We start from the raw sequence: 17,395 nt of genomic DNA, 5'->3' as shown, positions 1-17,395 counted from the left end.
ATGATGTTGAATGAAGATGAATACGAATCAAAGACCTGCTATTCATCGATGTTGTGTGATGGATCCATTGATGATGAGAACGATTGGTGATGGATTGTATGATGATGAATTCTCCTCTCTGCGTTTGGCTTCTGCTAGTTTCGATCTGATTTGGGGATCCGATCACAAATAAATGTGTTGTGCTTTTGGATTAGGTATAAATATAATAATAACGAGTATTATTATTATTATTATTATTATTATTATTATTATTATTACTAAATTAAGTATTACTATAAATATTATCAATTTTTATTAGAATTGTGATTATACTTACAATTATGATTAATATTATTAATATTATTACTATTAATATTATTATCAACATTAAAAAAAAACATGATTTCATTAATAAAAAAATTAATTATTATTATTATTATGATTATCATTATTATCAAAACTATCATTTTTGTTACAAATAACTATTTTGTATCGTAAATATACTTAATACATATATTATAATTATATTAATAGTTTATATATCTACTTAGCTAACATAATAACAATAGTTATATAAATATTTATATATAACAAACTAATGATATCTTTTTATATAATGCTAGCCAATATATATATATATATATATATATATATATATATATATATATATATATATATATATATATATATATTAATATAACTAAATATAGATGATATTAAACAATCTGAATATATGCACAAACTAATTAAATATAATACATAATTAATGATAAAATATAAAATTGTTCGATTATAATTATGTGTATTAATATATATACAAATGATTTAGGTTCGTGAATCCGAGGCCAACCCTGCATTGTTCGGTTCCGTCATATGTATTTTTACTACAAAATACAGTATTGTGAGTTTCATTATTCCCTTTTAAATGCTTTTGCAATATATATTTTTGGGAATGAGAATGCATGCGCTGTTTTTATAACTGTTTTACGAAATAGACACAAGTAATCGAAATTACATTCTATGGTTGAATTATTAAATCGAATATGCCCCTTAATTAAGTCTGGTAATCTAAGAATTAGGGAACAGACACCCTAATTGACGCGAATCCTAAAGATAGATCTATCGGGCCCAACAAGCCCCATCCAAAGTACCGGATACTTTAGTACTTCGAAATTTATATCATGTCCGAAGGAGGATCCCGGAATGATGGGGATATTCTTATATGTATATTGTGAATGTCGGTTACCAGGTGTTCAATCCATATAAATGATATTTTTGTCTCTATGTATGGGACGTATGTTTATGAGAATTGGAAATATGAAATCTTGTGGTCTATTAAAATTATGAAATGATTATTTATGCTAAACTAATGAACTCACCAACCTTTTGGTTGACACTTGAAAGCATGTTTATTCTCAGGTACGAAAGAAATCTTCCGCTGTGCATTTGATCATTTAAAGATATTACTTGGAGTCATTCATGACATATTTCAAAAGACGTTGCATTCGAGTCGTTGAGTTTATCAAGATCATTATTAAGTCAATTATAGTTGGATATATTATGAAATGGTATGCATGTCTGTCAACTTCAGATGAAATGAAAGATTGTCTTTTCAAAACGAATGCAATGTTTGTAAAATGTATCATATAGAGGTCAAGTATCTCGCGATGTAATCAACTGTTGTGAATCATTTATAATCGATATAGACTTCGTCCGGATGGATTAGGACGGGTCCTTACAATTCTGGATCCGTTGAAATCTTTAGAGAATATCTTGCTCCGAAGTCATGTTAAAATTTTGCGGAAAATCTTTATCCATCAACCATCGAACTTAGAAATTCCAAAATATCATCATCAATATCTTCGATATTTCTAAGGATATTTTCATAAATATTCTCGTCCAAAATTTTATACCTCCTCGTGCTTCCTGTGTATCATTATATTGGAAACATTCAATAGAAAATTTAGTACCGAAAAGCAGATTATGCGAAACTATGAAGAAAGCCGTGGACAAATCACAAAGAATAAGTTTGACTTCAAAGAATCCAAATGATTCAATGTCTGCTAAAGTCTTTAGTGAATATCTTGCTCCTTACTCTAAACCCTTGCAGACAATAGTTTTCATCATCCTTCGATATTAGAAATTCCAAGATATCATCGTATCAATCATTATAAATATCCTCCATATTTCTGAAGATATTTTTATAACTATTCTTACCTGAAATCATTAATCTCTTCGTACTATCAGTATTACATCATATAGAAACTGTTAGTTTCTATATTCTGTAAACTTTCGAGCTTAAAATATGAATGTTATTGAAGTAATGTTGGGAATTGATGCATGAGTTAGTATAATATAATGACACTTGATCAACGTGATTATATTACAGTAAGTCATGCTGAGTTTCTAATGGGACGTGATGATTCACAGATCATAACGTCATCATGTGCCATGTTACATAACTCTGTCATTCTGCTTAACTTCTAAACATATCAAGTAAGTATATTCTTGATAGTTCTATTCTCAGTGAATCTGGTAATTTGACAAATCAAATCGTGCTATTACGTTTCTTCTTATTTAGAACATTAATAATGTTCATTCTGAAACTTATACCTGCGAATTCTGGACCATTACAAGAGATGCCAAATCGCCAGAAGAAGAAACGAAGGGACAAAGCTCTGAAATAGAAATTGGAGTATAAATTGCAGCAAATAGGAGGGAGTATTAACTGTGGATGACAATGATTATAGGAAACAGAAAGGGGGACATTGAAATATAAGGAGAGATATAAAGCCCGATAAGAACGCATAAATTACAAACTGTGTATATCAATGTTTATTGCAACATAAAGACACGGGAGAATTAAAAGCACTATAACCCCAAGAGCAAAGTAGAAGTAAGCAGATTCCTCGGGTGGAAGTTGGAAAAGGAGAATGATTGTTACGATAGTAAGGATAAGGATAAGGATTAGAACTGGATTAAGCATTTCCACAATATTTTGGATGTATGAACTAAGGAAGAGAGTATGGGAATGGTGAGAATTGTAGTGACCCGAACTTTTCCATGTTTATATATATTAATTGAGATTGATATTTACATGATTAAATGTTTCCAACATGTTAAGCAATCAAACTTGTTAAGACTTGATTAATTGAAATATGTTTCATATAGACAATTGACCACCCAAGTTGACCGGTGATTCACGAACGTTAAAACTTGTAAAAACTATATGATGACATATATATGGATATATATATAGTTAACATGATACTATGATAAGTAAACATATCATTAAGTATATTAACAATGAACTACATATGTAAAAACAAGACTACTAACTTAATGATTTTTAAACGAGACATATATGTAACGATTATCGTTGTAAAGACATTTAATGTATATATATCATATTAAGAGATATTCATACATGATAATATCATGATAATATAATAATTTAAAATCTCATTTGATATTATAAACATTGGGTTAACAACATTTAACAAGATCGTTAACCTAAAGGTTTCAAAACAACACTTACATGTAACGACTAACGATGACTTAACGACTCAGTTAAAGTGTATATACATGTAGTGTTTTAATATGTATTTATAAACTTTTGAAAGACTTCAATACACTTATCAAAATACTTCTACTTAACAAAAATGCTTACAATTACATCCTCGTTCAGTTTCATCAACAATTCTACTCGTATGCACCCGTATTCGTACTCGTACAATACACAGCTTTTAGATGTATGTACTATTGGTATATACACTCAAATGATCAGCTCTTAGCAGCCCATGTGAGTCACCTAACACATGTGGGAACCATCATTTGGCAACTAGCATGAAATATCTCATAAAATTACAAAAATATGAGTAATCATTCATGACTTATTTACATGAAAACAAAATTACATATCCTTTATATCTAATCCATACACCAACGACCAAAAACACCTACAAACACTTTCATTCTTCAATTTTCTTCATCTAATTGATCTCTCTCAAGTTCTATCTTCAAGTTCTAAGTGTTCTTCATAAATTCTACAAGTTCTAGTTACATAAAATCAAGAATACTTTCAAGTTTGTTAGCTCACTTCCAATCTTGTAAGGTGATCATCCAACCTCAAGAAATCTTTGTTTCTTATAGTAGGTTATCATTCTAATACAAGGTAATAATCATATTCAAACTGTGGTTCAATTTCTATAACTAAAACAATCTTATTTCAAGTGATGATCTTACTTGAACTTGTTTTCGTGTCATGATTCTGCTTCAAGAACTTCGAGCCATCCAAGGATCCGTTGAAGCTAGATCCATTTTTCTCTTTTCCAGTAGGTTTATCCAAGGAACTTAAGGTAGTAATGATGTTCATAACATCATTCGATTCATACATATAAAGCTATCTTATTCGAAGGTTTAAACTTGTAATCACTAGAACATAGTTTAGTTAATTCTAAACTTGTTCGCAAACAAAAGTTAATCCTTCTAACTTGACTTTTAAAATCAACTAAACACATATTCTATATCTATATGATATGCTAACTTAATGATTTAAAACCTGGAAACACGAAAAATACCGTAAAACTGGATTTACGCCGTCGTAGTAACACCGCAGGCTGTTTTGGGTTAGTTAATTAAAAACTATGATAAACTTTGATTTAAAAGTTGTTATTCTGAGAAAATGATTTTTATTATGAACATGAAACTATATCCAAAAATTATGGTTAAACTCAAAGTGGAAGTATGTTTTCTAAAATGGTCATCTAGACGTCGTTCTTTCGACTGAAATGACTACCTTTACAAAAACGACTTGTAACTTATTTTTCCGACTATAAACCTATACTTTTTCTATTTAGATTCATAAAATAGAGTTCAATATGAAACCATAGCAATTTGATTCACTCAAAACGGATTTAAAATGAAGAAGTTATGGGTAAAACAAGATTGGATAATTTTTCTCATTTTAGCTACGTGAAAATTGGTAACAAATCTATTCCAACCATAACTTAATCAACTTGTATTGTATATTATGTAATCTTGAGATACCATAGACACGTATATAATGTTTCGACCTATCATGTCGACACATCTATATATATTTCGGAACAACCATAGACACTCTATATGTGAATGTTGGAGTTAGCTATACAGGGTTGAGGTTGATTCCAAAATATATATAGTTTGAGTTGTGATCAATACTGAGATACGTATACACTGGGTCGTGGATTGATTCAAGATAATATTTATCGATTTATTTCTGTACATCTAACTGTGGACAACTAGTTGTAGGTTACTAACGAGGACAGCTGACTTAATAAACTTAAAACATCAAAATATATTAAAAGTGTTGTAAATATATTTTGAACATACTTTGATATATATGTATATATTGTTATAGGTTCGTGAATCAACCAGTGGCCAAGTCTTACTTCCCGACGAAGTAAAAATCTGTGAAAGTGAGTTATAGTCCCACTTTAAAAATCTAATATTTTTGGGATGAGAATACATGCAGGTTTTATAAATGATTTACAAAATAGACACAAGTACATGAAACTACATTCTATGGTTGAATTATCGAAATCGAATATGCCCCTTTTTATTAAGTCTGGTAATCTAAGAATTAGGGAACAGACACCCTAATTGACGCGAATCCTAAAGATAGATCTATTGGGCCTAACAAACCCCATCCAAAGTACCGGATGCTTTAGTACTTCGAAATTTATATCATATCCGAAGGGTGTCCCGGAATGATGGGGATATTCTTATATATGCATCTTGTTAATGTCGGTTACCAGGTGTTCACCATATGAATGAATTTTTATCTCTATGTATGGGATGTGTATTGAAATATGAAATCTTGTGGTCTATTGTTACGATTTGATATATATAGGTTAAACCTATAACTCACCAACCTTTTTTTGACGTTTAAAGCATGTTTATTCTCAGGTGAATATTAAGAGCTTCCGCTGTTGCATACTAAAATAAGGACAAGATTTGGAGTCCATGTTTGTATGATATTGTGTAAAAACTGCATTCAAGAAACTGATTTCGATGTAACATATTTGTATTGTAAACCATTATGTAATGGTCGTGTGTAAACAGGATATTTTAGATTATCATTATTTGATAATCTATGTAAAGCTTTTTAAACCTTTATTTATGAAATAAAGGTTATGGTTTGTTTTAAAAATGAATGCAGTCTTTAAAAAACGTCTCATATAGAGGTCAAAACCTCGCAACAAAATCAATTAATATGGAACGTTTTTAATCAATAAGAACGGGACATTTCAGTTGGTATCCGAGCGTTGGTCTTAGAGAACCAGAATTTTGCATTAGTGTGTCTTATCGAGTTTGTTAGGATGCATTAGTGAGTCTGGACTTTGACCGAGTTTACTTGAAAAATGATTGCTTAACAAATTTTGTTGGAAACTATATATTTCTAACATGTGAATATTATGTGATATATTAATCTCTTAACGCGTTTGATATTATGTGATAGATGTCTACCTCTAGAACAAGTCTCATTGAATCACCTAATAATAATGAAGAGTCAAATGTAAATTGGAATGATTCGTGGACTGATTCACAAGTTCCCGAAGAGGAACCGGAAGAAGAGTCGGAACCGGAAGAAGAATCGGAACCGGAAGAAGAATCGGAACCGGATGAAGAAATAGAACCGGTGGGGGAAATAATAAAACGGTTAAGTAAAAGAAAATCCTCAACCAACCGACCAAGGTTAATTATAGTCAATGGTGTTTCCGCCAAGGAAGCAAAATATTGGGAGGATTACCAATTCTCCGATGAATCGGATTCCGACGAGAATTCCGATGATGTTATAGAAATTACCCCAACTGAATTTAAAAAGGCAAAAGAAAATAATAAGGGAAAGGGCATAAAAATAGAGAAATCTAATTCCAACCCCGATGAACTTTATATGTATCGTCAACCCCCGAAGTCCTTAAGTTGTAACAATGACCCGGGAACCTCTAAACCACCAGGTTTTTCTAAACCAATGTGGAAAACGACGGCTCGTATTAGGGGAACATCATATATCCCTAGAAACTTGGCAAAACGAACCAAAACCGAAGAAGAAGAAACAAGCGAGTCAGAATAAGATAGTTGTATTCGTGTGGTGTAATATATGTAATATAGTGTGCTTATGCTTTATGATATATGTAAAAATTGCTTGTATTAATAAGTATTTTTTTATGAATCTAACTCTTGTCTATTTTACAGTATAAAAACACAAAATGGATAGACAACCCAATATTTTAAGAGACCTACCCGGAGACATGATTGATGAAATCTTGTCTAGAGTCGGTCAGAATTCTTCGGCACAACTATTTAAGGCGAGATCAGTTTGTAAGACATTCGAAGAACGTTCCAAGAATGCCTTGGTTTATAAAAGGCTTTCGTTCGAAAGATGGGGGATATCACATTGGAAAATCCATAAGTTACGATGTCTTTACTTTGACGCATATATTGCGGGGAACCCAAATGCTATGTTACGCAATGGGTTAAGAAATTATTTTGACTCAATATATCCGAATATTGGACTTCGTGATTTAGAAAAAGCGGCTAACATGCAATATAAAGAAGCATGTTATGCTTACGGATTAGTAATGTTCGCTTCTCACCAAAGTGAGAACAAGAACATCGGGCTACAACTATTAAACAAAACGTTCCCACAAGTGACGGAGTCGGTAATTGGGGTAAGAAGTGAGGTTTTTAGGTTATTACGAGACTGTTGGTCATTACGTAACCCTCGTCCCTTTGACAACGTTACAACACGCTGTCTTATCAACGGCCATAACGGTTATGTTCCACAAGACCAAGGATGGGAAGTAATCCTAGTAAATCCAGAATGCATGACTTGTTTCGGGACGTATGAATTACGTGTCTTTATTGCCTTTGCTGAACGACTTGTGTACTAGCTAGAATTATCTTCACAACCATCTTGTATCAAATTTATTGTGTGCTATATTTCAAGCTATATGTAAAATAAGCGGTATTGTAAGTTTGTAAAATATTGTGTAATAGTTTGAACGCGAAATATTATTATAATCAGTTTTTCATATAGAATTGTAGTAGTTGAATTGTATATTAGCTACTAAGTATGAACTTAACGGGTAGGTACTACCCGAATTTAAACTTATAAAATGCTAATATGAAGAAAAAGCTTTTATAAATGAGTTCATATTTGAAATGTCCCGTTCTTATTGATTAAAAACGTTCCATATTAATTGATTTCGTTGCGAGGTTTTGACCTCTATATGAGACGTTTTTCAAAGACTGCATTCATTTTAAAACAAACCATAACCTTTATTTCATCAATAAAGGTTTAAAAAGCTTTACGTAGATTATCAAATAATGATAATCTAAAATATCCTGTTTACACACGACCATTACATAATGGTTTACAATACAAATATGTTACAACAAAATAAGTTTCTTGAATGCAGTTTTTACACAATATCATACAAGCATGGACTCCAAATCTCGTCCTTATTTAAGTATGCGACAGCGGAAGCTCTTAATAATCACCTGAGAATAAACATGCTTAAAACGTCAACAAAAATGTTGGTGAGTTATAGGTTTAACCTATATATATCAAATCATAATAATAGACCACAAGATTTCATATTTCAATACACATCCCACACATAGAGATAAAAATCATTCATATGGTGAACACCTGGTAACCGACATTAACAAGATGCATATATAAGAATATCCCCATCATTCCGGGACACCCTTCGGATATGATATAAATTTCGAAGTACTAAAACATCCAGTACTTTGGATGGGGCTTGTTGGGCCCGATAGATCTATCTTTAGGATTCGCGTCAATTAGGGTGTCTGTTCCCTAATTCTTAGATTACCAGACTTATAACAAGGGGCATATTCGATTTCGATAATTCAACCATAGAATGTAGTTTCACGTACTTGTGTCTATTTTGTAAATCATTTATAAAACCTGCATGTATTCTCATCCCAAAAATATTAGATTTTTAAAGAGGGACTATAACTCACTTTCACAGATTTTTACTTCGTCGGGAAGTAAGACTTGGCCACTGGTTGATTCACGAACCTATAACAATATATACATATATATCAAAGTATGTTCAAAATATATTTACAACACTTTTAATATATTTTGATGTTTTAAGTTTATTAAGTCAGCTGTCCTCGTTAGTAACCTACAACTAGTTGTCCACAGTTAGATGTACAGAAATAAATCGATAAATATTATCTTGAATCAATCCACGACCCAGTGTATACGTATCTCAGTATTGATCACAACGCAAACTATATATATTTTGGAATCAACCTCAACCCTGTATAGCTAACTCCAACATTCACATATAGAGTGTCTATGGTTGTTCCGAAATATATATAGATGTGTCGACATGATAGGTCGAAACATTGTATACGTGTCTATGGTATCTCAAGATTACATAATATACAATACAAGTTTATTAAGTTATGGTTGGAATAGATTTGTTACCAATTTTCACGTAGCTAAAATGAGAAAAATTATCCAATCTTGTTTTACCCATAACTTCTTCATTTTAAATCCGTTTTGAGTGAATCAAATTGCTATGGTTTCATATTGAACTCTATTTTATGAATCTAAACAGAAAAAGTATAGGTTTATAGTCGGAAAAATAAGTTACAAGTCGTTTTTGTAAAGGTAGTCATTTCAGTCGAAAGAACGACGTCTAGATGACCATTTTAGAAAACATACTTCCACTTTGAGTTTAACCATAATTTTTGGATATAGTTTCATGTTCATAATAAAAATCATTTTCTCAGAATAACAACTTTTAAATCAAAGTTTATCATAGTTTTTAATTAACTAACCCAAAACAGCCCGCGGTGTTACTACGACGGCGTAAATCCGGTTTTACGGTGTTTTTCGTGTCTCCAGGTTTTAAATCATTTAAGTTAGCATATCATATAGATATAGAACATGTGTTTAGTTGATTTTAAAAGTCAAGTTAGAAGGATTAACTTTTGTTTGCGAACAAGTTTAGAATTAACTAAACTATGTTCTAGTGATTACAAGTTTAAACCTTTGAATAAGATAGCTTTATATGTATGAATCGAATGATGTTATGAACATCATTACTACCTTAATTTCCTTGGATAAACCTACTGGAAAAGAGAAAAATGGATCTAGCTTCAACGGATCCTTGGATGGCTCGAAGTTCTTGAAGCAGAATCATGACACGAAAACAAGTTCAAGTAAGATCATCACTTGAAATAAGATTGTTATAGTTATAGAAATTGAACCAAAGTTTGAATATGATTATTACCTTGTATTAGAATGATAACCTACTATAAGAAACAAAGATTTCTTGAGGTTGGATGATCACCTTACAAGATTGGAAGTGAGCTAGCAAACTTGAAAGTATTCTTGATTTTATGTAACTAGAACTTGTAGAATATATGAAGAACACTTAGAACTTGAAGATAGAACTTGAGAGAGATCAATTAGATGAAGAAAATTGAAGAATGAAAGTGTTTGTAGGTGTTTTTGGTCGTTGGTGTATGGATTAGATATAAAGGATATGTAATTTTGTTTTCATGTAAATAAGTCATGAATGATTACTCATATTTTTGTAATTTTATGAGATATTTCATGCTAGTTGCCAAATGATGGTTCCCACATGTGTTAGGTGACTCACATGGGCTGCTAAGAGCTGATCATTGGAGTGTATATACCAATAGTACATACATCTAAAAGCTGTGTATTGTACGAGTACGAATACGGGTGCATACGAGTAGAATTGTTGATGAAACTGAACGAGGATGTAATTGTAAGCATTTTTGTTAAGTAGAAGTATTTTGATAAGTGTATTGAAGTCTTTAAAAAGTGTATAAATACATATTAAAACACTACATGTATATACATTTTAACTGAGTCGTTAAGTCATCGTTAGTCGTTACATGTAAGTGTTGTTTTGAAACCTTTAGGTTAACGATCTTGTTAAATGTTGTTAACCCAATGTTTATAATATCAAATGAAATTTTAAATTATTATATTATCATGATATTATCATGTATGAATATCTCTTAATATGATATATATACATTAAATGTCTTTACAACGATAATCGTTACATATATATCGCGTTTAAAAATCATTAAGTTAGTAGTCTTGTTTTTACATATGTAGTTCATTGTTAATATACTTTATGATATGTTTTCTTATCATAGTATCATGTTAACTATATATATATATCCATATATATGTCATCATATAGTTTTTACAAGTTTTAACGTTTGTGAATCACCGATCAACTTGGGTGGTCAATTGTCTATATGAAACATATTTCAATTAATCAAGTCTTAACAAGTTTGATTGCTTAACATGTTGGAAACATTTAATCATGTAAATATCAATCTCAATTAATATATATAAACATGGAAAAGTTCGGGTCACTACAATATTATGCTACGAAATACTATTAACTACTCTTAATATTCTGTATGATTAACTTGTTCCATTTGACTATTTTGAAGGAAATGGCACCGACTACTCGACACACTGTGAATATGAATGAAGAGGAATTCCGTACTTTTCTAGCTTCAAACATAGCCGCAGTACAGGCTGCGCTACATACCAACAATAACCTTGGATCTAGCAGTATAGGAAATTGTGTAGGATGCACCTACAAAGAATTCACTGCCTGCAAACCTTTGGAATTTGATGGAACCGAAGGACCGATCGGATTGAAACGGTGGACCGAGAAGGTCGAATCGGTGTTTGCCATAAGTAAGTGTACTGAAGAGGAAAAAGTGAAGTACGCTACGCATACCTTTACAGGTTCTGCGTTAACATGGTGGAATACCTATCTAGAGCAAGTGGGACAAGACGATGCGTACGCACTACCGTGGTCAGCATTCAAGCACTTGATGAACGAGAAGTACCGTCCCAGAACCGAGGTCAATAAGCTCAAGACAGAACTTAGAGGGTTACGAACCCAAGGATTTGATATTACCACGTACGAAAGACGATTCACAGAATTGTGCCTATTGTGTCCGGGAGCATTCGAAGATGAGGAAGAGAAGATCGACGCGTTTGTGAAAGGATTACCGGAAAGAATTCAAGAAGATATAAGTTCACACGAGCCCGCCTCCATACAACAGGCATGTAGAATGGCTCACAAACTAGTGAACCAGATTGAAGAAAGAATTAAAGAACAAACTGCTGAAGAGACCAATGTGAAGCAAGTCAAAAGAAAGTGGGAGAAAAACGGCGATAAGAATCACCAATACAACAACAACAGCAATTACAACAATAATCGCAACAATTATCCCAACAATCGCAACATCAATCGTAACTACAACAAATGGCCCAACAACAACAACAACAACAACAACAACAATAACAACAACAACAGCAACTACAAAAATCATCCCAACAACAATAATAACCGCAACAACAACAACAATCAGAAGCAGCTATGCCAAAGGTGTGAAAAGTATCACTCGGGGTTCTGCACCAAATTTTGCAACAAGTGTAAAATAAATGGTCATAGCGCGGCGAAGTGTGAGATCTACGGACCAGGGGTTAATAGAACGAAAGGAACAAATGGTGTCGGAACGAGTAATGGCGGAGCAAGTAGTGTCGGAGCAAGTTATGCCAATGTAGTTTGTTATAAATGTGGAAAACCGGGCCACATTATTAGAAATTGCCCGAACCAGGAGAACACGAATGGACAAGGCCGCGGAAGAGTTTTCAATATTAATGCGGCAGAGGCACAGGAAGACCCGGAGCTTGTTACGGGTACGTTTCTTATTGACAATAAATCTGCTTACGTTTTATTTGATTCGGGTGCGGATAGAAGCTATATGAGTAGAGATTTTTGTGCTAAATTAAGTTGTCTATTGACACCTTTGGATAGTAAATTTTTACTAGAATTAGCAAATGGTAAATTAATTTCAGCAGATAATATATGTTGGAATCGAGAAATTAAACTGGTTAGCGAAACATTTAAGATTGATTTGATACCAGTAGAGTTAGGGAGTTTTGATGTGATAATCGGTATGGACTGGTTGAAAGAAGTGAAAGCAGAGATCGTTTGTTACAAAAATGCAATCCGCATTATACGAGAAAAAGGAAAACCCTTAATGGTGTACGGAGAAAAGGGCAACACGAAGCTACATATTATTAGTAATTTGAAGGCACAAAAACTAATAAGAAAAGGTTGCTATGCTGTTCTAGCACACGTCGAGAAAGTACAAACTGAAGAAAAGAGCATCAATGATGTTCCCATTGCAAAAGAATTTCCCGATGTATTTCCGAAAGAATTACCGGGATTACCCCCACAGCGATCCGTTGAATTTCAAATAGATCTTGTACCAGGAGCTGCACCAATAGCTCGTGCTCCTTATAGACTCGCACCCAGCGAGATGAAAGAACTGCAAAGCCAATTACAAGAACTTTTAGAGCGTGGTTTCATTCGACCAAGCACATCACCGTGGGGAGCTCCTGTTTTGTTTGTCAAGAAGAAAGATGGTACATTCAGGCTGTGTATCGACTACCGAGAGTTGAACAAACTTACCATTAAGAACCGCTACCCACTACCGAGAATCGACGACTTATTTGATCAACTACAAGGCTCGTCTGTTTATTCAAAGATTGACTTACGTTCCGGGTATCATCAAATGCGGGTGAAAGAAGATGATATTCCAAAGACTGCTTTCAGAACACGTTACGGTCATTACGAGTTTATGGTCATGCCGTTTGGTTTAACTAATGCACCAGCTGTGTTCATGGACCTTATGAACCGAGTGTGTGGACCATACCTTGACAAGTTTGTCATTGTTTTCATTGATGACATACTTATTTACTCAAAGAATGACCAAGAACACGGTGAACATTTGAGAAAGGTGTTAGGAGTATTGAGAAAGGAAGAATTGTACGCTAAGTTTTCAAAGTGTGCATTTTGGTTGGAAGAAGTTCAATTCCTCGGTCACATAGTGAACAAAGAAGGTATTAAGGTGGATCCGGCAAAGATAGAAACTGTTGAAAAGTGGGAAACCCTGAAAACTCTGAAACACATACGCCAGTTTTTAGGACTAGCTGGTTACTACAGAAGATTCATCCAAGACTTTTCCAGAATAGCAAAACCCTTGACTGCATTAACGCATAAAGGGAAGAAATTTGAATGGAATGATGAACAAGAGAAAGCGTTTCAGTTATTGAAGAAAAAGCTAACTACAGCACCTATATTGTCATTGCCTGAAGGGAATGATGATTTTGTGATTTATTGTGACGCATCAAAGCAAGGTCTCGGTTGTGTATTAATGCAACGAACGAAGGTGATTGCCTATGCGTCTAGACAATTGAAGATTCACGAACAAAATTATACGACGCATGATTTGGAATTAGGCGCGGTTGTTTTTGCATTAAAGACTTGGAGGCACTACTTATATGGGGTCAAAAGTATTATATATACCGACCACAAAAGTCTTCAACACATATTTAATCAGAAACAACTGAATATGAGGCAGCGTAGGTGGATTGAATTATTGAATGATTACGACTTTGAGATTCGTTACCACCCGGGGAAAGCAAATGTGGTAGCCGATGCCTTGAGCAGGAAGGACAGAGAACCCATTCGAGTAAAATCTATGAATATAATGATTCATAATAACCTTACTACTCAAATAAAGGAGGCGCAACAAGGAGTTTTAAAAGAGGGAAATTTAAAGGATGAAATACCTAAAGGATCGGAGAAACATCTTAATATTCGGGAAGACGGAACCCGGTATAGGGCTTAAAGGATTTGGGTACCAAAATTTGGAGATATGAGAGAAATGGTACTTAGAGAAGCTCATAAAACCAGATACTCAATACATCTTGGAACGGGGAAGATGTACAAGGATCTCAGGAAATATTTTTGGTGGCCGGGTATGAAAGCCGATGTTGCTAAATACGTAGGAGAATGTTTGACGTGTTCTAAGGTCAAAGCTGAGCATCAGAAACCATCAGGTCTACTTCAACAACCCGAAATCCCGGAATGAAAATGGGAAAACATTACCATGGATTTCATCACTAAATTGCCAAGGACTGCAAGTGGTTTTGATACTATTTGGGTAATAGTTGATCGTCTCACCAAATCAGCACATTTCCTGCCAATAAGAGAAGATGACAAGATGAAGAAGTTAGCACGACTGTATTTGAAGGAAGTCGTCTCCAGACATGGAATACCAATCTCTATTATCTCTGATAGGGATGGCAGATTTATTTCAAGATTCTGGCAGACATTACAGCAAGCATTAGGAACTCGTCTAGACATGAGTACTACCTATCATCCATAAACTGAGGGGCAGAGCGAACAGACGATATAAACGCTTGAAGACATGCTACGAGCATGTGTTATTGATTTCGGAAACAGTTGGGATCGACATCTACCGTTAGCAGAATTTTCCTACAACAACAGCTACCATTCAAGCATTGAGATGGCGCCATTTGAAGCACTTTATGGTAGAAAGTGCAGGTCTCCGATTTGTTGGAGTGAAGTGGGGGATAGACAGATTACGGGTCCGGAGATTATACAAGAAACTACCGAGAAGATCATCCAAATTCAACAACGGTTGAAAACCGCCCAAAGTCGACAAAAGAGCTACGCTGACATTAAAAGAAAAGATATAGAATTTGAAATTGGAGAGATGGTCATGCTTAAAGTTGCACCTTGGAAAGGCGTTGTTCGATTTGGTAAACGAGAGAAATTAAATCCAAGGTATATTGGACCATTCAAGATTATTGATCGTGTCGGACCAGTAGCTTACCGACTTGAGTTACCTCAACAACTCGTGGCTGTACATAACACTTTCCACGTCTCGAATTTGAAGAAATTTTTTGCTAAAGAAGATCTCACTATTCCTTTAGATGAAATCCAAATCAACGAAAAACTTCAATTCATCGAAGAACCCGTCGAAATAATGGATCGTGAGGTTAAAAGACTTAAGCAAAACAAGATACCAATTGTTAAGGTTTGATGGAATGCTCGTAGAGGACCCGAGTTCACCTGGGAGCGTGAAGATCAGATGAAGAAGAAATACCCGCATCTATTTCCAGAAGATTCGTCAACACCTTCAACAGCTTAAAATTTCGAGACGAAATTTATTTAACGGGTAGGTACTGTAGTGACCCGAACTTTTCCATGTTTATATATATTAATTGAGATTGATATTTACATGATTAAATATTTCCAACATGTTAAGCAATCAAACTTGTTAAGACTTGATTAATTGAAATATGTTTCATATAGACAATTGACCACCCAAGTTGACCGGTGATTCACGAACGTTAAAACTTGTAAAAACTATATGATGACATATATATGGATATATATATAGTTAACATGATACTATGATAAGTAAACATATCATTAAGTATATTAACAATGAACTACATATGTAAAAAGAATACTACTAACTTAATGATTTTTAAACGAGACATATATGTAACGATTATCGTTGTAAAGACATTTAATGTATATATATCATATTAAGAGATATTCATACATGATAATATGATGATAATATAATAATTTAAAATCTCATTTGATATTATAAACATTGGGTTAACAACATTTAACAAGATCGTTAACCTAAAGGTTTCAAAACAACACTTACATGTAACGACTAACGATGACTTAACGACTCAGTTAAAGTGTATATACATATAGTGTTTTAATATGTATTTATACACTTTTGAAAGACTTCAATACACTTATCAAAATACTTCTACTTAACAAAAATCCTTACAATTACATCCTCGTTCAGTTTCATCAACAATTCTACTCGTATGCACCCGTATTCGTACTCGTACAATACACAGCTTTTAGATGTATGTACTATTGGTATATACACTCCAATGATCAGCTCTTAGCAGCCCATGTGAGTCACCTAACACATGTGGGAACCATCATTTGGCAACTAGCATGAAATATCTCATAAAATTACAAAAATATGAGTAATCATTCATGACTTATTTACATGAAAACAAAATTACATATCCTTTATATCTAATCCATACACCAACGACCAAAAACACCTACAAACACTTTCATTCTTCAATTTTCTTCATCTAATTGATCTCTCTCAAGTTCTATCTTCAAGTTCTAAGTGTTCTTCATAAATTCTACAAGTTCTAGTTACATAAAATCAAGAATACTTTCAAGTTTGCTAGCTCACTTCCAATCTTGTAAGGTGATCATCCAACCTCAAGAAATCTTTGTTTCTTATAGTAGGTTATCATTCTAATACAAGTTAATAATCATATTCAAACTGTGGTTCAATTTCTATAACTATAACAATCTTATTTCAAGTGATGATCTTACTTGAACTTGTTTTCGTGTCATGATTCTGCTTCAAGAACTTCGAGCCATCC

This window comes from Rutidosis leptorrhynchoides, chromosome 11 (genome assembly GCF_046630445.1).
Source record: "Rutidosis leptorrhynchoides isolate AG116_Rl617_1_P2 chromosome 11, CSIRO_AGI_Rlap_v1, whole genome shotgun sequence".
In the NCBI taxonomy this organism is placed as follows: Eukaryota; Viridiplantae; Streptophyta; class Magnoliopsida; order Asterales; family Asteraceae; genus Rutidosis; species Rutidosis leptorrhynchoides.
This window is presented reverse-complemented; position numbering follows the sequence as displayed.